We start from the raw sequence: 23,204 nt of genomic DNA on the forward strand, positions 1-23,204 counted from the left end.
GCCTCAAGTAATCCTTCCACCTTGGCCTCCAAAGTTGTTGAGATTATGGGCATGGGCTACTGTATGCAGCCTCTTCTATCTGTCTAATGAATTTCTGTCCTCTATTAGGGTGAAGAGATAGCTTTTCAGTGGCTTTGAAGCATTGTGCCAAATATTTCAAAGATCACATTTTTTTAATCTACTTTTTGATTTATTTAGTTGCTGCAAATTTTGACTTATCTGTCACTAATCAGCTGGATGTACTGAGATACTTTGACATTTCCTAATGTCTGGCGCTTTCTCTTTCTGGCCCTCCATAGTGAGGGTATCTGCTAATGCTGGAGGCTCAACTGATAAAGAAAGGACAGCCATCCCAAGAAGCAGGTGGAAAGGCTGGGGCTAATAGAACAGATCTCTACTCCAGGGGCTTCAACTCTACCCTAGTTCTGGTCAAATAGGATTAATACTGCTCACTGTTACTATCCTAAAAGGACTGTCATGGTTAAAAGTGGGCATTTACTATTTTCAGTGTCTTTTGTTGCTGGAATGAAGGAGATGATAATATGAAACAAAAATCAGCTTGCTTCTCCTCATATTTTGCTCAGCTCCCAAGCATTCAGAATGTCGTTACTAATTAGACATTTGTTTCAACATTCTGGGCCCATCCAGGCTAGGCAAGCTTGTGATGTGGGGAAAGTTGACTGGTTATGCAATGGCTTTGCATTAGATCCCCTGCTCCCTTGCAGGCGCTGAATGCTCTTCTGTTGTTCTCTGGGTCTAGAACCCTGTCCCTTTTCTCTGGGATGGCTCCTACTGATTTTTCAGCTTATTCCTCATTCGCTGCAGGACAGTCTCCTTGGCCCCATAGTACTCTTGATTTCCCCATCACCTGTGCACTAATAGTTTCTCTATAGATCCGCCAGTCTTGTCTTATTCATTGTTATATCCACAGATCTAACTTATTTCTAGTAAACAGTAGGTTCTTCCTAGATCTATTCCTGATGATTGGCTTAATGAATGAATGCTAATTTTACTGGTGACTCTGAAAAACGAAAAAAAAATAATGATTTTACTCCACTATCAGCAACTTGATGTTGCCCCTGTCAGGAATCCTTGTAACAAAATACAAACTTATCATTGCCTACAAGGTCCTTACCTCCTTCTACAACCTGTCTTGTAGCACTCTCCTTATGCACCATGATACCCATGCTGGCTTTCTCTCTGTTCCTGCAATACATCACTTTTCTTCCTACTTCAAGGCCTTTGTTCTTGCTATTTTATCTGCGCTGGAGTTTTCCTAAGTTGGTGTTTTCTTATTTAGGTGGTGCCTCAAATCTTAGAGCATTTCTCTTAGATCATTTTTCCTTAAAGCATTTTTCTCCTTTCCCAAAATTAAGTGTGTCTCCCATCCCTCTGGTCACTGTTTTCTTCTTTGCTCTGATCCCGATCTGCAAGTTTATCTTTTTATTGGATCATTGTCCATCTTCTACTGATAAAAATAGCTGCAAGTCTGTCTTGTTCAAGGCTATCCTCTGAGTGCTTAGTAGAAAGCCTCGTTCATTGCAGTATCTAGTATTTGATGATTAATATTGGTTACATGTTTGATGAGTAAATGAATAAAAGAATAATCTTAGACATACATTATTTAATCCCAGTGAAAGAATATTAGTGATGGAATTTCAGGTGTTATTGTAGAAGAAACTTTTGAAGAGTATTCCTTCCAGTTTGTTCATACCAGGCTAAGTTCGTCTTCTTTTCCTTACACAGTGTAAAAATATTAGATCTCAAAACTATTTGCTCAAAGTACTTACTTTAGGACACATATTTTTAGACTACAGTTTAGAATTACAGTTATTATTAGAAAGGTTTGGTAAAAACTCTTTTTGTTAGGCAATAAGGTTACTCTGTCCTCCAAAGAGTTTTACTTTATTCTCAGGAAGTAAGAGAGAAAAAAGAATTTCTTGTCTTCTTTGTTATCAGGTGTTTTGCCCTTACTTCTCTTTAAGTTTATGTTTACCTTAACATTCCTTTCCTTCCTTAGGTTTGCTTTTTGTCTATCTCCATTTTTCACTATTACGTAATTCACGGAGTTGCTGGGGGGAAGTGCTTAATTTCAAATAGCCTGTTTTAGAACTTTGCGAGAATGACAAGAACAAACAGAATGTTAAGGCAGCTAGAGAGAGTTAAGTGAGAGTGGTCCCTAGGTGAGAAATGCTTCCTGCCTTCTAGGCTGACACCAGTTCTGGGGGATGTGTTCTGAGAGCTCATATTAACTGCAGGTCATTGATCCTTATCTCATTCCCCTTCCTCTCCCTTCAGCTTTCCATTCAAAGTCTCTGTCACATCTTGAAGTGTCACATTATTATTATTTTTTTCTGATAATTCTCTCCATTAGCTGAGCTTTCCAGTTTATATTACCCGATTTTTTTTTGTCTTCTGTTTTTTACAACCCCTTTTTCTAAAGCTTTATTGATTGTGTACTTTGGATTCTAATTCTTCCTATCAGAGTCTTCCTGTAATTCTGTTTGCAGTGTAGTGCTGTCCACATTATGTGTTGGTTACATGATAGTTAGGAAGGAGTATGGGGGCACCTCGGTCACATCTGTAAAGTTCTTTAAGAGCGCTGAAGGGGGCTGATACCAGTTCATGTTTTTTTGGGTAGCCCTCAGATATTGAGCATGTTTACTGTATTTTCTTCTATTGTGAAAGAATCAGTTCTCTGGATTTCCTTAAAGTTTGTCTTTACCATTCTCCGCACCCTACTCATTTTTCTATTTAAGAATTTTTTTTTCTAATCATGTAGTACATGTTCAATATGGAACACAAAAAGGTAATAAGAAAAAAAGTCACCTACAGTGTCGCCAAAGGTGAAAACACCTTATGTCTTTCTTCGTGCATAACAATATCCCTCTCAATCTTACGCAGCATTTTTAAAACTAGGAGACCTCTCTGAATCCAAAGGAAGTTAAAGATTACGTTATTCACCAAGTTCATACTGAAATTAGAGAATAGCAGGGGCTTAAGAAAACTCGCATCTGGCGAATGAACCTGCGTATCCGGGATTCTCTTCAGGGAGGCTGCTCGTCCATGAAACACACCCCAGTCTGCAGCCACCTGGGAGTGGGGAACCAAGGGCGGGCGAACCTGGCGGGCAGGGGCGGAGCTTGCGGGGACTGCGGGTTGGAGGAGGAGCTACAGAGCTGTCACCAATCAGAGCCAAGCTTTGTTTGCTCTTGTCGACCAATGAGGGAGTTCTGCTGGAGGGGCGGTCCTCAAGTCTGAGACGCCTACCGCCTTCGCAGCCTATCAGCAGGTCCCTCTTACCCGTGGGCGGTGCAGCCCCGCCCCGCCCCTCCAGCCTCGGCCCCGCCCCCCCCGAGGGTGGGGGCCGTGTTGGTTACTAGCCGGGCTGGAGGCGGGGGCCGGGCTCCCACTGGGCTCGTGCGTTCTGCGCCCGCCGCGGCGGTGCAGAGCCCGCTGGCTCCCGATTGTCCTCTGCGGCGGTGGCGGTCGCTGCCTCCTTGCCTCCGGGCCCGGGGCTGCAGGGGCCAGAGCGAGTGCTCCTCCTGCCCGCGGACCGCGGCTGCCCAGAGCAGGTAATGGGGCGCCTCTGGGGAGCGCCTGTCGGAGCCCGGGGCTAGGCGCGGGCGGTGGGGTCGGCCCTCGAAGCTGCTCCCTGCGCCGGCGACCGGGCCGAGCGGGGCCGCGGTCCTCCTGAGCCTCCTGCCGGCCTCTAGGCGCCTCAGCCCGGGAGTCCGCGGCGGGCACCTTGCGGGGAGGTGGGGGCGGGGCCGGGGCAGGGGCGGGGCCGCCTCGGGCGGGACCCTGAGGACCCCTGGAGACCCCTGGTGACAGGCGGGACTCCGGGCGGGGGCGGGGGCAGCGGCGGGGCCGACCCAGGGCGGGGAAGACCGGCAGGTGGAGGAAAAACTGCGGAGTTGAGTCAGAGTCCGGCTCCCCGGGGAAAAGACCCGACTGAAAGGGAGCGATAAGCTGGCTGGCTTCTTTTTTTTCTTTCCCTAAGCCAGAAAGGCGTCTTCGCTTGGGTCGTGTTAATTACATGTTTTCTGAGAACAGGCGTTTGGCCGTGTAATCTACACGAGAGCATTATTTATTTACTTATTTGCTATTTAAAAAACTAAAAGCAGCCTTTAGCGTGAATCTATTTGGGGGCTTTTGCTTAAGTGACAGGTAGACCCAGCCGAGTAACTCACCTTTGTCTGGACTGAAGTGGGGAGCGGTGAGGTAGGAATGAGGGGGAGGAGTGTTCGTGAGGAATGCCTGTGCAGGTTTGAAAGGATTGTGGGGGTGGGACCTTGTTTCTGTCACTGTGCCATGGGTAGGAGTAGAATTGTGATTTTTTTCTTTTTCTAATATTTAAAAACAATATTCACATTTAAAAAAGGGGGTGCTCTCTGAAAACAGTCTCTGTACTCGAGGCTTTGGGGATGCACCTGCTAGTCAGGCAGTAATAGTTTGCAGATAAATCCTGGGCTATTAATTACGTGATTTGATTTACTTATAAAGAAGTATCTTGAATTGTTGCTGCCTTTCCTTTGACTTGCTCAATATATTGCTTGTTTACAAGTGAATTGATGAAAGTCAGAGTTTTAGCGGTAATGTCACAGCGATGGCCCTTGGAGAGTTTTCTATGCTCAGGTTCACTCTGGTTCTACAAAAACAGTATTTCCATTTAATTGTGAAGCTCATAGCACTCTATCAATTATATAGTATGCCATCCTTCTACTCTTCTGAGGCAGGCTGCGCATAGCATGTCCATTTTACAGGTATGTCAACTGAAAGCCCTAGAGATGAAAGGAATCCTGCCCCACTTTACTCCTACTTTATTTTATACCTATAATGGATTTAATCCAAAATCTGGGTAAGATTCCCGCCATCAAGCCAACTTCTGCATACCAATTCGATCCCGTGTACACAGGTCAGAGGTGGAGATGGTTATTTTCAAGTAAAGAAATATTATCTCTGAGGTTTTTTTTCCATCCAGGTTGCTTAGCTAGTTTGAATTTCAGGTGAAAGGTAATTTTCCACACAGGCAAAACAAACGAAAGTTAGGAATGCTGTGTGAAAATCTCTGTTTTAAATTTTGGGAAGCTTTCCAAATTAGAGAACCTTATTTGTGTTTGCATCTCTAAGTCAGCATTGAATTTCGGTACCGTTTTTTGAATTGAATAGAAATAATTGATATGCAGAAGGAAAATATTAATGAAGTGTAATGCATTTTGATCATGACTTATGACTTTGTTTCGGGAAGTGTTTACTGTAAATTTATAGACGGATTGACGAATAACTTCTTAATTAGAATAACTTGACCAAAGGAGTTTGGGCATTAGTGTGGGACAGGCTGAAATGGGTAGTTGGGAGTAACCTCTTGTATGATGTTAAGGCTTAGGGAATTCTAGAGAATTGTTAGGTTTTGTTAAATTTACTAGTTATCAGGAACATGAAAATGTCTTATGGATTACTGAATGGAACTCTTTTCTTTTTTTTGAGGTGGAGTCTCACTCTGTTGTCCAGGCTGGAGTGCAGTGGCTCACTGTGATCTCTGCCTTCCAGGTTCAAGCAATTCTTCTGCCTCAGCCTCCTGAGTAGTTGGGACTACAGGCGCATGCCACCACGCCCAGCTATTTTTTTTTTTTAATATTTTTGTAGAGATGGGGTTTCACTATGTTGGCCAGGCTGCTCTCGAACTCCTGACCTCAAGTGATCTGCCTGCCTTGGCCTCCCAAAGTGCTGGGATTACAGGCGTGAGCCACTGCACCCAGCCTGAATGTAACTGTTCTAATCACGAAGTTATCTCTTTTTTCGTGGCTAATACCTCTGTTTCACATGTACATTTTAACATATTCATGTAACATATAAGGCAACTCTTACACAAGGCTGTCACTCTAGCCCAGCATTTATTTACTTATTTATGTTTTAGTGGCTTTATTTAACTTTTACTCTCCTGTCAAAATTTCTAGCACCCAAGCAAAAAGTTTCCATAAAGGAACTTTTATCATCTGTTGATTATACAGAAAATGAATCATTTATTCTCATAAGCCCAGCGCTCTTGCGGTGTGGGACACTGGAAAGATATTTTGGCTGTTTGAATAGTATTTGCCTGTATTCTTACCTGAAGCTTTGACTCCTCCCCCTCCCCCAATGGTTTTCAGAGTTTCTGTGACTTTTTTCTTTAAATTAATTATGACACTACCTGACTTCCACTAGATGGTGCACTGAGGGCTGCTTATTGGAGATTTCAAACAGATTTTTGTTTTTCCTTGTTATAAACATTTCACTGACAAAGATACAAAGGTACTGCAGCTGTTTCTCTCCTAATTGCAATTCAGACAAAATTGTAATGAATGATTTAGGTCTTGAGATTTGGCCAGGCACAGTGGCTCACGCTTGTAATCCCAGCACTTTGGGAGGCCGAGGCGGGCGGATCATGAGGTAAAGAGATTGAGACCATCTTGGCTAACACGGTGAAACCCTGTCTCTACTAAAAAATAGAAAAAATTAGCCGGGCGTGGTGGTGGGCGCCTGTAACCCCAGCTACTCGGGAGGCTGAGGCAGGAGAATGGCCTGAACCCGAGAGTCGGAGCTTGCAGTGAGCCGAGATCGTGTGACTGCACTCCAGCCTGGGTCACAGAGTGAGACTCCATCTCAAAAAAAAAAAAAAAAAAAAAAAAAAGTCTTGAGTTTTGTTAAATGAGGTACATTCGGAAGGAAAGGATATTCCTTCATTTTGAATTTAAAGTGAAAGAAATTGTTAGTCAGGCTTGCTCTCTGAAGATACTGTGTTTTTTACAAACTGAGGGTTCGTTGGCAACCCTGCAAGTCCATTGGTGCTACTTTTCCAATAGTGTAGGTTCATTTTGTGTGTCTCTGTCATATTTTGGTAATTCTCACAATATTGCAAACTTTTCATTGTTATTGTATCTGTTATGGTGACCTCTGGTCAGTGATCTTTGATGTTACGATTCTAATTGTTTTGGGGCTCCATGAACTGCACCTATATAATATGGTGAACTTAACTGATAAATGTTACATATGTTCTGATATCTCCACCAGCTGGCCATTCCCCATCTCTCTTCCTCTCCCCAGGCCTCCCTATTCCCTGAGACACAACAATATTGAAATTAGGCCAATTAATAACTCTACATTGGTATCTAAGTATTCACGTGTCTCCCACTTTAAATCAAAAAGCTACGAATGAGTGAGCTTAGTGAGGAGGTCATGACAAAAGCCGAAACAGGCCTCTTGCACCAAACAAGCGAGCTCTGAATGCAAAGGAAAGGTTCTCGAAAGAAACTAAAAGGGCTACTCTGCTGAACATCCAAACGATAAGAAAGTGAAACAGCCTTATTGCTGATATAGAGAAGGTTTTAGTGGTCTGGATAGAAGATCAAACCAGCCGCAACATTCCCTTAAGCCAGCAAAGCAAAACCCTAACTCTCTTCAATTCGATGGAGGCTGAGAGAGGTAAGGAAGTTGCAGAAGAAAAGTTGGAAGCTAGAAGAGGTTGGTTCATGAGGTTTAAGGAAAGAAGCTGCTTCCCTAACATAAAAGTGCAAGGTGAAGCAGCAAATGCTGATATAGAAGCTATAGCAAGTTATCCAGAATATCTAGCTAAGATCATTGATGAAGGTGGCTACACTGAACAACAGATTTTCAGTGTAGATGAAACAGCCTTGTATTGGAAGAAGATGCCATCTTGGGCTTTCTTAGCTAGAAGGAAGTCAACGCTTCGCCTCAAAGGCCAGGCTGACTCTTTTGTTTGGAGCTAGTGCAGCTGGTGACTCTAAGTTGAAGCCAGTGCTCATCTACCATTCCAAAAATCGTTAAGCATTATGCAAAATCTACTTTGCCTGTGCTCTATAAATGGAGCGACAAAGCCTGGATGACAGTACATCTGTTTACGGCATGGTTTACTGAATCTGTTAAGCTCACTGTCGAGACCTGCTGCTCAGAAGAAAAGGTACCATTGAACAGTGCTGTTCATTGACAATGCACCTGGTCACCCAAGAGCTCTGATGGAGATGTACAAGGAAATTAATGTTTTCATACCTGCTAACACAACATCCACTCTATACCCATGGATCTAGGAGTCATTTCAACTTTGTAAAGCTATAGCTGCCATAGATAGTGATTCTTCTGATGGATCTTGGCTAAGTAAATTGAAAACCTGGAAAGGAGTCACAATTCTAGATGCCATTAAGGGCATTTGTGATTCAAAGGAGGAGGTCAAAATATGAACATTAACAGGAGTTTAGAAGAAGTTGATTCCAGCCCTCATGGATGACTTTGAGGGGTTCAAGACTTCAGTGGAAGAAATACCTGCAGATGTGGTGGAAATAGTAAGAGAACTAGAATTAGAAGTAGACCCTGAAAATGTGACCGAATTGCTGCAGTCTTATTATCAAACTTGAATGGATGAAGAGTTGCTTCTTCTGAATGAGCAAAGAAAGTGGCTTCTTGAGAGGGAATCTATTCTTGGTGAAGATGCTGTGAGCATTGTCGAAATGACAATGAAGGATTTAGAATATTCTGTAAACTTAGTTAATTAAGCAGGGGCAGGGTATGATAGGATTGACTTCAGTTGTGAATGAGGTTCTACTGTGGGTGAAATGCTACCAAAAGAGAAATATTTTGTGAAAGGCAGAGTCAGTCGATGTGGCAAACTTCATTTTTTTTTTTCTTTTCTTTCTTTTTTTTTTTTTTTGAGATGGAGTCTCACTCTGTTGCCCAGGCTGGAGTGCAGTGGCGCCATCTTGGCTCACTGCAACCTGCACCTCCCAGGTTTAAGAGGTTCTCCTGTCTCAGCCTCCCAAGTAGCTGGGATTATAGGCACACACTGCCACGCCCAGCTAATTTTTTGTATTTTAGTGGAGACAGGGTTTCACCGTGTTGCCCAGGCTGGTCTTGAACTCCTGAGCTCGGGCAATCCACCTGCTTTGGCCTCCCATAGTGCCAGGATTACAGGTGTGAGCCACAGCGCCCGGCCTCATTGTTTTCTTCTTTTAATAAATTGCCACAGCCATCCCAGCTTTCAGCAACCAGCAGCTTGTTCAGTCAGCAGCCGTCAACATCAAGGCAAAACCCTCCACCAGCAAAAAGATTATGACTCCCTGAAGGCTCGGATGATCACTAGCATTTTAAAAAAATAATAAAGCACTTTAAAATTAAGACTTAATGCCATTGCCAGCTTAATAGACTATAGTATACTGTAAATATAACTTCTCTATGCACTTGGAAAGCAGAAAAATTTCTGTTACCTTATTGCAGTGTTAGTTTTACTAAGGTGGTCTGGAATGGAACATGTGATATCTTCAAAGTATGCCTACGATTTCAGAAATAACCTCTCCTATTGAACCCTCTGATTCTCCCCGTGTTCAGAAACCCAGACCAAAGTGTGGATTTATTGGTCTTTATTTATGAGTAGTTGAATTTTTTTTAATGGCTTCTGTTTTGTTTAAATTTTATGTAAACTGCGACTTAGCTCTTTGAGCATAGTCTTATGCTTTGCTTTCTTAGATTACTGAGTCTTTAAAAGGACTAGTAAAGTGCATATGTGTGGAAAGATTATTTGCTACCTACTATGAACAGATACTTAAGTAAAAAAACAAAAAACAAAAACAAAAAAAACCCAAGATGTTTTTCCAGGCATATAAACGTTTTTTTCTTGAAGAGGCATTTAGTCTTCCTATTTAGTAGAACATTATCAGCTTGCTATACTTATGAAAGAGAGGAGACCATTCTTTTCTCTCTGAAGATAGGAGCTATTTGTCAGGCTTGTTTATTACTGATTGGGTTGCTTGTTACTGATTGTTAGAGAAGGGAGATGAAAATACATAGCGGTTGCAATATCCATTTTGGGTATAGAACTGGCAATGTTAGTGGAGATTAAAGACTAGCTGGTACGATTGCATTTTGCAAGATGTTTTGAAGACAACTTTGGACTTTGAAAATGCAGGATAGGAATCTAAGTGAGAAAGTCTTTTAGTGGTTGAGGTGTGTGTGTGTTCATTTCAGTTGCACTGAACTTTGGGTGGGGAGGAGAGCAATGGTAATTTGTTTCTTACCAGAACACTACTAGTTCTTAGGGGATTTGGTGGAGATTGGGAGAGAGAAAATAAATAGGATTCAGCCCTTCTAGGAAGGTCGTTCTTGGCAGTGCCTTCAGCCCTTAGGAGAGTGTGGGCATGGAAAAGGTGGGTGGTTGTAAGTAGCCAGGCAGATTAAAAGGCTGCTTCCTAGAGTTCTCTTTACCTTTGATGATCTTAATCAGGTCATTAAGCATTTTAAGACAGGTTTATAGCTCTCCTGTGGTCCAAGCTTGGACTAAGTTCTCCTTAATCTTCAATTTTATGTTTTAAATATTTGGAATAAGTAGAAACCTGAAATTTATAAAATTAATGACTTGAGTGTGCAAGTGAATAGCTTCATAGGGTTATTTGGCTTATGGTAGATTTCAGATTATGGTAGGTGCTTGAATATACTTATTTCTCATACTCTTTCTTCCATCCCTTTAACAACAAAAAAAGGCCTTATTAGAAACAGGCAAACTTGAATACACGTAGAGCTGTACTGCTCAAATTGAGTACTTGAGTTGGGGAGAAAAGACTCCCGGTCTAGATACAGCTTTGAAAAGAGAAGGGTCAGGTAGGATGCCATACACGGCAGGTGTATGCAGAGACAGGGATAACGTTAATCCCTTTTGCTGTGAATATTGTCAGAGGGTCTGATGTGTAATTAGACATCCCTTAGCTTCACTCCTGATAAGAACACACTCTTGGACAGTTTCTCTGTATGTGCACTTAAAGCAGTTTGAATCTTGTTAATCAAATATTTCTTGGGGTTGTAACTTCTTTTTTGGCATTGCGAAGACTGTTGAAGTCATGTTGTAAAAATTTGGAGTTGAGCCTGGGATCAAAATTTGGAGTTATGGCCCAAGATTTATCAAACTTCTGCTGATATTCAAAATATTGTTTTTTCTCTTCCTATTATGGCTTCTGATTATTTCTGAAGGGTGAGTTCAGACCTCTGTGCTCTAACGCTCATTAGAGTACCCTTTTTGTACATAGTATAATCAGGACAGAGATTAGGCATTTTGTCAAGTTTGGGAGAAAGAAGTTGAGCAGTGAGGAAATGAATTAACACTATTTTGATTTCTTCATAGTCATTTTAAATAGGATACAAATTTTATATTTTAGAAGTTTCAAAATGGTAGTAATTTCACCTTTCACATTATGCTCAGTATGAAAAATTTCTACCAGTGGTTCTCAAACTTTAGCATACCTTGAGATCACACGGAGGGCTTGTCAAACCTTAGGCAGCTGCCTTCCAGCCCCAGAATTTCTGATCAGTAGGTCTGGGAGGGGGGTCCTGGCGATTTGCATTTCTAATAAGTTCTAAGGCCATGTGCTACAGCCACTGCAGGGGCCAGCCACTCTAGGGGGAAACGTTAGGTGTAGTGGTTAACACTTTGAAAGAGCTGGGTTTGAATCCCTGCTCTGCTGCTTTCTAGTACTTTGACTTTAGGCAAGTTTCTTCACCTCTGTTGTTCCATCTCTAAAGTGGAAATAATATAGTATTTTGTTGTGAATGTAAGTGAGCTCCAATGTGTAGAAGCTCAGGGAACAGGGCCTTGCAGATTGCAAGCATGCAGTAAATGTTTTCTTTTATCCATAAAAAACAGTACGTATATAAAATAAATAGGATCCTGCATCTTATACAATTGAAGCAAAGACAGAAAATTTAATACTTAACCTCATTTCCTGGTACTGTGCTGGGGAAAAAATATGAGTACTCAATTACTTTTTAAGGAGTGAAGGAAAAGTTTGTGGATCCTAGTAATTTTCCAGAAACATTTTTTAGAGACATAGAACATTCATATCGATGCTGCTTCCTCCCTCTTCCCCTTTAAAAAGTTTGGATTGGCTGGGCGCGGTGGCTCACGCTTGTAATCGCAGCACTTTGGGAGGCCGAGGCGGGCGGATCACGAGGTCAGGAGATTGAGACCACGATGAAACCCCGTCTCTACTAAAAATACAAAAAATTAGCCGGGGGTGGTGGCGGGCACCTATAGTCCCAGCTACTAGGAGAGGCTGAAGGCAGGAGAATGGCCTGAACCCGGGAGGCGGAGCTTGCAGTGAGCCGAGATTGCGCCACTGCACTCCAGCCTGGGCGACAGAGCGAGACTCCGTCTCAAAAAAAAAAAAAAAAAAAAGGTTTGGATTCTTTAATCACCGTATGTTGGACTCTCACAATAATCCTTATAGTTTACATTTTATATAACAGGTATTTTAAAGGTTGCTTCTGGGAGCTGAATGACAGGAAGTACCTGAAAGTCATCTTTAGAACACACTGTCACCTGTACTATGACAACTTTGTATTTGATGACCCTGAACGCAGTTCTTTTTGAGACGGAGTCTTGCTCTGTCCCCCAGGCTGGAGTGCAGTGGCGAGATCTCAGCTCACTGCAAGCTCCACCTTCCGGCTTCACGCCATTCTTCTGCCTCAGCCTCCAGAGTAGCTGGGACTACAGGCGCCCAGCTAATTTTTTTGTATTTTTGGTAGAGACAAGGTTTCACTGTGTTAGCCAGGATTGTCTGGATCTCCTGATCTCGTGATCCGCCCGCCTCGGCCTCCCAAAGTGCTGGGATTACAGACGTGAGCCACCGCGCCCAGCCCTTGAACGCAGTTCTTTGGGATCTCTTCCCTCGGCTTGCTGAATGCCTGGTTCATTTTCTTTATTTTTTTTTATTTTTTATTTTTTTTTTTTTTTTTTTTTTTTTTTTTTTTTTTTTTTTTTTTTTTTTTTTTTTTTTTTTTTTTTTTTTTTTTTTTTTTTTTTTTTTTTTTTTTTTTTTTTTTTTTTTTTTTTTTTTTTTTTTTTTTTTTTTTTTTTTTTTTTTTTTTTTTTTTTTTTTTTTTTTTTTTTTTTTTTGCTGAATGCCTGGTTCATTTTCTTTCTGCAGACCTGCGGGATCTCACCTCTGGCGATCCTTTCATTAGTGAAACCCTCTTTCCATTACTCTCTGTCACTATCACTGTTTTACTTGTAGCTGTTAACACTCTCTTATCATTATCTTATTTGTTTACTTTTTATTGTTTCCTTCACTAGGACATAAACCCTATGAGGTTAGGGGCTTGATCTTTTGCTACTGGGTCGCTAGGATGGGATGCAGTTCCTGGTATGTAGAGACTGAATATCTGCTGGTTGGGTGAAGGGACCTATGATGTGGAGCTGCCCCGCTCCGCTCCCTCCCCAGCTCAGGGGCTCAGACTGGAGTTAGCGCTGGCTTCATGGCACGCTGTCATGATTGGTCCGTGTAGAGTCTCCCACCTTATTTTATTGTATCTTTCCCCTTCATCACCTATCCCCATTCATGTTCTTCCTTGCCCCCAGGGGACCCTCTCTCTGGTATATGCGTAATTCCCTTAAGTATGACCAGATTGTTATCTCTCTGTTGACACTTTCACCAGCTGTTGCTCCCTGCATTCTTGCTGGCATGTGGCATTTTCTGACCTTATAATTTTTTCCAATCTGATGCAGCAGATGGAGCAATCCAGCATAAAGTGATATGTTATTGTTCTTATTTGCAGCTATCTGATTACTAATGCAGTGGAGTATCCTATTGCATACTGTGTGCGTTTTTCCTTGGTTGAGTTTGCCATTTATATATCCTTTGCCTCTTTTTCTATTAGCTTTTCATATATCTTTCCCATTTTTCTGCCCTAATTTATAGCAGTTTTCTTCTTTTTTTCAGTCTCTCATTGGATTTTAAATGGTATACGCATCTTTTCTGTTTTTCACCTGTCAGATTTTTTCTTTGAAATCTTTCATTAAACAGAATCTGTAATTTTGTTATGATCCAACCATGTTTTTTTTAACCTTCTGGGTCTTGTGTAGGAACTATTTCTCCATTCCTAGTTAACAAAGTTATATTTCTATATTTTCTTCTATGGCAAACCGATTTTCCCAAATCTCATTTACTAAATAACCTAGTGGTTTGTGATGCTACCTGTATCATATGTCAAGATCCACACACTCGTATATATGCACACAGAGACACAGACACACACATACTCTCTCTCTCACCTTTTTAGGCTCCCTGCTCTGTTCTGATCAATTTGTCTGTTTCTGTTCTAATTTCACAGTGGATTTTGCTTTTATTTTTGTTGCTACAACTTGTTTATGTATTTTGATATCTAGAAGAATGAGTCCCTCCTGTGTTATTTTAAAAACATATTTAAACTGGTAGTTTTCAACCATGGGTTTATGTTAGAATTCGCTAGGTAGCTTTTAAAAAAAAATATATCCCATTGACCACAGATGAACTGAATTATAATCTCTAGAGAGTGGAGTCCAGCAATTGTATTTTTTAAAATCTCCTCCCGTGACACTGATCTATATCCCGAGTGGAAACCACTTATCAGTGGTATGAATGTTTTATTCAGTGGAGGTCAATTTTTTTTTTTTCCGTAATGATCTCATCTTCTTTGTTACAGTAATTCCTAGTTCAGCTTTTGTTTCTACTGTGAATGCCATTTATTCTTCTGTTGGATTTTCTGTTGTTTATTTCCCCTGGTGTAGGGGAATCCTACATATATCGACAACTATACATCACAACAGGGATATGTTCTGAGAAATGTGTTATTAAGTGATTTCGTGATTGTGTGAACATCGCAGACTACACTTACACAAATGTAGATAACATAACCTACTACACACATAGGTTATATGGTATAGCCCGTTGCTCCTAGGCTACAAACCTGTGCAGCAGGTTACTGTCCTGAATACTGTAGGCAACTGGAACATAATGGTATTTGTGTATCTAAACATCTGTAAACATAGAAAAAGTACAGTGAAAATACGGTAAAAAAGATTAAACATGGTCCACCTGCATAGGACGTTGCGTGTGTCTGGACTGGAAGTTGCTCTGGGTGAGTCAGTGAGTGGGTGGTGAGTGAATGTGAAGGCCTAGGTCATGACTGTACACTCACTACTGTAGACGTTATAAGCACTATGTCTAGGCTACACTATGTTCATTTAAAAAGTATTTTTTCTTCAATAATAAACAAAGCTTAGCTAACTTTTTTGCCTGATAAGCTTATAAATGGTTTTTAACTTTTGACTCTTTTGTAATAACACAGCTTCAAACACAAGCACATTCTATAGTGGTACAAATATATTTTCTTTTATTAAAAAATTTTTTTAACATAAAACTAAGACAGAAACACACACTTTAGCCTAGGCCTACACAGAGTCAGGATCATCAGTATTACTGATGTAATTAAATAAATTACTGTCTTTATTTAATTTTTTTTTTTGAGACAGTATCTCTCTCTGTCTCTGTCGCCCAGGCTGGAGTGCAGTGGTGTGATCTTTGGCTCACTGCAACCTCTGCCCCACTGGGCTCAAGGGATTCTCGTGCCTCAGACTCCCAGGTAGCTGGGATTACAGGCATGTGCTACCACACCTGGCTAATTTTTGTATTTTTAGTATGGACGGGGTTTTACCATGTTGTCCAGGCTGGTCTTGATCTCCTGGCCTCAAGTGATCCACCCGCCTCAGCCTCCCAAAGTGCTGGGATTACAGGTGTGAGCCACCGTGCCCTGCCAATATCAGTCTTAATCCCTAGTTAATGTTTCTAGCTGTCATCCTATCCAAAGGAGCTACTTTTCCTGGTCTTGCCAGCATCAGTGGTTATAGCAGTTGCTGTATTTTGCATTACCTGGGAGTCCATTTTTCTTTACATTATTGCACGTTTGGCATTTGCTAGTGCATGTTAGTAGATGTTCACTAAATTTATATATGTAGCTGTTCATGATAATATTCTAATATCCTGAAAAATTAGAAACAACCTAAACTGTGCAGCAGTAGGCATTTATTCTTCTTCTCCATGGAAATTGTTAATATATCGTGGCAAAAGTTTACAAAATCATGTCATCAGGATAATCCTAATTTTGTAACAAGAGACTAAGTTAATTTTCATGTACAACTCTAAATTGTCCATGTACTATTAATTCATATCTGTATGAGTGTGAATGTTCAAATAAAAACAGTTCAATTAATATCAGTAATGGGCATTAAGATTCTAGGTGAGTTACTTCCTTCATGTGTTAGTCTGTTTTCCTAAAATCCTTTTTTTAAATAAGAAAACTGATTGGGGCCGGGTGTGGTGGCTCATGCCTGTAATCCCAGCACTTTGGGAGGCCGAGGTGGGTGGATCACCTGAGGTCAGGCGTTTGAGACCAGCCTGACCAATGTGATGAAACCCCATCTGTACTAAAAATACAAAAGTTAGCCGGTTGTAGTGGAACACGCCTGTAATCCCAGCTACTCGGGAGGCTGAGACAGGAGAATCGCTTGAACCCGGGAGGCAGAGGTTTCAGTGAGTCGAGATTGTGCCATTGCACTCCAGCCTGTGCAACAAAAGCGAAACTCTGTCTCAACAAAACAAAATTAAAAAAACAAAACAAAAACTGATTAAAAACGACTTTATAATAAGCTGGGATGGGGAGGTGGGGCAGTTGCAGATGAAGTAAGACTGGCCATAAATTGAAGGTAGGTAAGAAGTTCAAGAAGGTTCCTTGTAGTATTATACTCTTTCCTCCAGTTTAGTATATGCTGGAAATATTCCCTATGTTAAAAAAAAAAAAAAAGCAAAGTAAAAAGACTAATTCGTGAGTGGGGCCACTTAGTAAAGGATATAGCGCATCAATACAAGGCAGACTTTTATTTTGTTATTGCTCCAAGAGAAACTAATAGAAGATCTTTATGTATCGTATGTATCAATAGTAGCATAATAGCATTAGAAATCAATGGTTTGGCTGGGCTCAGTGGCGCATGCCTGTAATCCCAACACCTTGGGAGGTCGAGGCAGATGGATGGCCTGAGCTCAGGAGTTTGAGACTAACCTGGGCAACATAGTGAAACCCCATCTCTACAAAAAAAATACAAAAATTAGCTGGGTGTGGTGGCACATGCCTGTGGTCCCAGCTACTTGGGTAGCTAAGATGGGAGCATTGCTTGAGCCAGGGAGGCCGAGGTTGCAGTGAGCCGAGATTGTGCCACTGTACTCCAGCCTGGGTAACAGCATGAGACTCTTTGTCTCAAAGAGGAAAAGAAAAAATCAATGTTTTGGCGTTTGTGGGAAGAAGTAAATCATTATCCGTCATGTGGCTTACTGTAGTGACTTCTCTGCTCCTGCCCCTGCCCCTAAAACCTTTTCTCCATTTCTCCACCCAAAGCCCAGAGTGGGTTCGGGTGGATCCTGTCACTCATTTGCTCAGAACCTTGCTGTTTCACTCAGATTCAAGGGCCAAGTCTCCATAGTGGCTCACTCACCTTAGACACTGTATTTGTGAGCTCTTGGCCACACATCTTTTAAACATGCAAAAAAATTTTGGAGAGCTGAGACTGCACTTCCAACCCCAGTTCTTAAGATTTAAGTGACTTTTGTGGTAAGTCTGGTCCTGAAGAGTTTACCAGTCTGTTAAAAAGGCAGAGATTTCTGTTGGTTGGGATGGCTGTTTTGATATTTCTTGAGTTAACCAGAGGAAGAAGGGCACGGGAAACAGTTCTTCTCAGCTTCTTTAATCTGCTAGTCTGCTAGTCTGGACTGATATGGTTAGCTTTTTTATTTTTTTGAGATGGAGTCTGGCTCCGTTGCCCAGGCTGGTGTACAGTGACATGGTCTTGGCTCACTGCAACCTCTGCCTCCTGGGTGCAAGCGGTTCTCCCGCCTCAGCCTTCTGAGTAGCTGAGACTACAAGTGTGTGTCACCACACCTGACTAATTTTTTTGTATTTTTAGTAGACACTAGGGTTCACCATGTTGGCCAGGCTGGTCTCGAACTTCTGACCTCAAATGATCCACCCACCTTGGCCTCCCAAAGCGCTGGGATTATAGGTGTGAGCCACCATGCCTGGCCCGGTTAGCTATTTTTGAGACCAAAATCTCAAGAAAGAGGTACGTGCTGAGCTAAGAAGCAAAAAGTGCTGCTGACTTGCCCAACCCAAGGTCTTCTAACCTCACACCCGAGCCTAATACAAAATATTCTGCTCATAAGGCCCTTTCTCAGGATGGCTGTGGCTGGTGGTTCTTGGTGCTCTAAGCCTGACATTGGGCTCTGCTGAGCTTCCAACTTTTAGTGTTTGTTCAAACAGGAACTCAAAGAATGAGGTAATTCCTGAAGGCTCACTTGAACAAGCACAGCCTTGACCCCCAGCTCCATATCCTTGGAGCTGCAGTTTTCAGACTTGTTTCAGTACCGCTTCATGCTCTTAACAATTATTAAGGACCTCAAAGACCTTTTCTTTACATGGGTTATATCTATCAATGTTTACTGTATTAGAAATATAAGTGGGAAATTTTAGAGTATGAATTCAATAAAACATAATAACCTGGCTGGGTGTGGTGGCTCATACCTGCAATCCCAGCACTTTGGGAGGGCGAGGCGGGAGGGTCACTTGAGGCCAGGAGTTCAAGACAAGCCTGGGCAACATAGTGAGACTTTGTCTCTACAAAAAATTTAAAAAATTAACAGGATATGGTAGTGTGCACTTGTGGGCCTAGATACTTGGGAGGCTGAGGCAGGAGGATTGCTTGAGCCCAGGAGGTTGAGGCTGCAGTGTACCATGATCACACCACTGCACTCCAGCCTGAGTGACAGAGCGAAACCCTGTCTCGTAAAAACCAAAAATCAAAACATAATAACCCTTTTGTATATGAACACAAATAACACTTCTCTATGAAAAATACCTTTACAAAGAGAGTTTAGGGAAAGAGTGGTGGTATTTTACATTTTTGCAGTTCTCTATAATATCTGGTTTCGTAGAAGCAGCTGGATTCTCATAACTGCTTCTGCATTCAATCTGTTGTGATTTGTTGTTTGGTTGGAATATGTGAAGAAAATCCAACCCCAGGCACATCTCCAGTTGGAAATGGAGGCGTGTTTTAATAGTCTTTTCAGGTAATTGTGGATATTCCCTTTGATGCTACACCAAACTCTGCAAGTGGCCATTTCTTAAAGCTTATTTGCGGTGTGGAATCTGAAACCATATCAGTAAACTTTTCTTACTTTGTTGCATTTAAATCCATTGACCTCTCTTTCATTTTGGATCTTTCTTACTCATGTATCATTTGGGAAATATTGATTCATGGAATTAAATGTTAGCACATTTTACAATACCATTAGAAAAAAAAATTACATTTGTTGAAATCAGCGGTCATCTCTTGAAAAGTCTTCTTCTCCTCCAGCTTTATTGAGATATAATTGGTATACGAAAACCTGTGTATAATCAATGTACAGAATTTGTTGAGTTTGGACAAATGTTTACACTCCTGTATTTGGTATTATAAAATGTGCTAACATTTAATTCCATGAGCCGATATTTTCCAAATCATGCATGAATAAGAAAGATCCAAAGTGAAAGAAAGACCAATGGATTTAAATACAACAAAGTGAGAAACGTTCACTCATATGGCTCCATATTCCACACTGCAAATAAACTTTAATGTATATTACATTTACCATCTCCACAATCCAGATGATAAACGCGTCCATCACCTCCAAAGTTTCCTTGTGTCCTTGTGTTTTATTTTTATTTTGTGTGTGTTAAAAACACTTAACATGAGATCTACCCTCTACAAATTTTTAAGGACACAATACCGTCTTATTAAGTGTCTGCATGTTGGGAAAGCTGTCACACACTTGGTGGCAGATACAGTTTTTCTAAGTATCTAATTTTTGTTTGAAGGCTTGACTTTTATCATGGGCAGCAAATAGGTCAGTTTTTTTTTTTTTTTTGAAGCAACAGGCTAATTTTGCGTTTGAGAAAGTGTGTGCCAAATACCCAACTTTAAATACTAATACTTTCAGTTTTTATTTCATGTAAAAATGATATTCTAGAAACAAAAAAAGCTGTTAGTTCAGCTTGCTGATCAAACGGTTGGCATAAATTCTTTTCCTTCAGACAACCTCCATACTTCAGTATGCCGCACAGCTCCTTCATGTGAACTTTCCTATTTCAGCACAAAGAATATTAAAAAGGTCAAAAGGGCACATACTCAGGGGTTGAGATTTCATGCAATTGCTAATGTTCACTGTTTCATCAAGGATATTTTTATATGAAACCGTCCTTTTTTTCCCCACTGTGAGTTCACAGTGGTCATGAGAACCTATACTGGTGGTGCCACTGCTTTGATTTGTGCTAAGGGGCCAGCAATTTTATACACCCTTGCTTTGATCATCAGTGCTTCCTGTCAGCCTATGAAAGTTGTGAATGACCTGTTTGCATTATTATAATGATAGTGTTGATGTCATGGACATCGTGAAAGGTGCCTGAGGACCCCCAGGGTGTCTTGGAGCACTTTGAAAACAGCTGGTGCCAGTTCAGTTGAAAGTGGGCTCCTTGCAGTGATCTGTCTGCTCTGAGGTTGCTCAGCTGCGTCCAGCTTCTTCTTTGCTTATTACTCCTAAAGCTGTCGTTTTAGAAGCAGGGACTGGTTACTTCTTGGCTCAGCTGTGCTGTAGTTTTCCAAGTGAAAGGAAGTTTAGTAACGCTAGGAAAGAATTTTTTTTTTTTTTTTTTTTTTTTGAGATGGAGTCTCGCCCTGTTGCCCAGGCTGGAGTACAGTGGCGTGATCTCGGCTCACTGCAAGCTCCGCCTCCTGGGTTCAAGCCATTCTCCTGCCTCAGCCTCCTGAGTAGCTGGGACCACAGGCGACTGCCACCACGCCTGGCTAATTTTTTCTGTATTTTTAGTAGAGATGAGGTTTCACCGTGTTAGCCAAAATGGTCTCGATCTGCTGACCTTGTGAGCCGCCTACCTCGGCCTCCCAAAGTGCTGGGATATCAGGCGTGAGCCACCATGCCCGGTGAAAGAAAATATTTTTGAGATAGGCAACTCCTGATCTGTACAAAGTTGTACATTTTGTTGTCTTACACAATAAATAAACACATCCATAAACATGCTTATACTTGATAGACTTTCCTCATCTTTTAAGATGAAGATAATCACAAAGAGAACATGAAGAAATGTTATGTTAATTTATCAAAAAGTACTAGTTTGGTTATCATAAATAAAAAAAAAACCAGGCTACCAACTGTTGTAATGCTTTTTATTTAATGAATGGTTTAACGTGTTCTTTTGTTCTTTTAATTCCTGTAAATAGTAATCAGATCTTGATTTGATTCAGTTTCTATTTTTTGGCAAAACTGCTTCGTAGGTGGTAGCCTATACTTCTCACCCCAGTCAGGTAATATTGGTTGTCTCACTTTTTGTAGTGTTCATGACCATTGATAACCATTGCCTAGATCCATTATTTTATCAGGGGTTTGTAAAATGGTGATATTTTTTATTGTTTTCCTGTTTTAGTTATTAGAATATTTCTATGAAAAGAAACTTTCCCTCATCAACTCTTTCAGATCTAGTTAGTACAGAAAAGATAGGTTGGCTGGGCACAGTGGCTCACACCTATAATCCTAGCACTTTGGGAGGCCGAGGTGGGCGGATCATCTGAGGTTGGGAGTTCGAGACCAGCCTGACCAACAGGGAGAAACCCCGTCTCTACTAAAAATACAAAATTAGCTGGGTGTGGTGGTGTGTTGCCTGTAATCCCAGTTACTCGGGAGGCTGAGGCAGGAGAATTGCTTGAACCCAGGAGGTGGAGGTTGCAGTGAGCCAAGATTGCGCCATTGCACTCCAGCCTGGGCGACAAGAGTGAAACTCCATCTCAAAAAAAGAAAAGGTAGGTTAAATGCCTGATTCTTTTTTGTTTTTGTTTTTAACATCAGTTTTCAATATTATGAGCTGGTCCCTTAGATTAGTCCCTTAGAACAGGACTGTTCAGGTTGTGTAAATTAAATTGGTCTCTACAGCATTTTTGTTGGAAACATCAAGCTAAATTGCCTGGTTTTTAGAAGCAAATCTAAAGGAAACTATTAATAGAAAAGTCCTTTTTTTATATTCTGAAAGTAGCTTAATTCACTTGCAATAAAAAAATAATGGCTGAAACATCTTGGAGCTGTTAAATGGGAATTAAAAAAATTAAAACACTTGTTCTTGTCTTTAGAATGATGTATTCATTGCATGTCATTATCCTTTTATGTATCTTATATTGTATTCTGAGATCAGATTAAAAAATGTATAAAGCATCCTTGCCTTCAAGGTTCATAATAGAGTAAGTGAAAAGTTGACCTCTGTTCTTATTACATTGATTTGTTACAATCATTCCATGGGTGGAATGACAAACAAAAGTTCTACTTACTCCAATATTCCCCCCTCTTTAAAATTCATAATTTTGAGAAATGGCTGATAGACAATAAGATAAAGTTTTCTTTGGAAAAAATGGGAGCAATCAGTGAAACCTATTATGTAGAGGGGGCAGTCAGATGAGACCGAAGAGGTCCTATTGGAATTAGTGTGAGAGGAGAAAGGAAGGGAAGGCAACTTTCTTCAGTCTTCAGCTGCAGACTTTTCACTGGCTTCTTCCTGCTAATGCTGCCTGTGACTTGAAACAGGTCCTCCTGCTTCAGGCCAGACCTGTTTTTAAGCTGCTCCTCCCTCCCTGAATTCCTTCTCATGATTTGAGTGATTGCTGAATACACAAGACTTGGTGCCTAGACAACAAAAGATTATATAAATGTCTGTGTACATTTGCGTACCCCTCCTGGAAACCGGTTAACAGCTGTCCTTGATCAGCAGGGATCTTGGTGACACTGGTTTTTCCTGTGTGCTTCCTCTCATGTGCATTTCAGAGCGGTATCCTCAGTAAAGTACTTTACTTAATCATTGATGTTCATACCAACTATTAATCTCACCACCAAGATCTGTTCAGTTGTTTTCAGTTCAGTGTCTTACACTTAATAAATGATAACTAAAGTTATTTTGACTTGGCTTCTGTTATCCTGGGTGCTTCTAATTTCCAGATGGGTCTGAAACTGGGTATTTAAATTTAGTCTTATTTTTGCATATGGAGCTAAAAGTATCCTTTGGGACAGGCTATGTATGATATGGCAAGGCTGCTTATCAAAATAGACATTTTCCTGTCTAATAACAATTTTGGACGGAAAAAAGGCTTTGGGGGTTGGGCATGATGGCTCACGCCTGTAATCCCAGCATTTTGGGAGGCCGAGGTGGGTGAATCACTTGAGGTCAGGAGTTTGAGACCAGCCTGGCCAACATGGAGAAACCTCGTCTCTACTAAA

The 23,204-nt window shown here is 41.2% G+C and overlaps 1 protein-coding gene across 4 annotated transcripts in view; it reads left to right on the forward strand.

Moving 5' to 3' along the window:
• The first annotated feature begins 3,371 nt into the window (after nt 1-3,371).
• MPP7 (membrane palmitoylated protein 7) overlaps nt 3,372-23,204 on the forward strand; it is a 268,278-nt gene continuing 248,445 nt past the window's right edge. For 3 of the 4 annotated variants that reach the window (XR_004026705.1, XM_030798160.1, XM_030798161.1), the window contains exon 1: nt 3,396-3,575. The gene's annotated coding sequence lies outside the window, so the exon portion shown is untranslated. Of the gene's footprint in view, nt 3,576-23,204 lie in introns of all 4 variants that reach the window. The other variant, XM_030798162.1, reaches the window with a different exon arrangement.

Source organism: Nomascus leucogenys, chromosome 18 (assembly GCF_006542625.1).
Source record: "Nomascus leucogenys isolate Asia chromosome 18, Asia_NLE_v1, whole genome shotgun sequence".
In the NCBI taxonomy this organism is placed as follows: Eukaryota; Metazoa; Chordata; class Mammalia; order Primates; family Hylobatidae; genus Nomascus; species Nomascus leucogenys.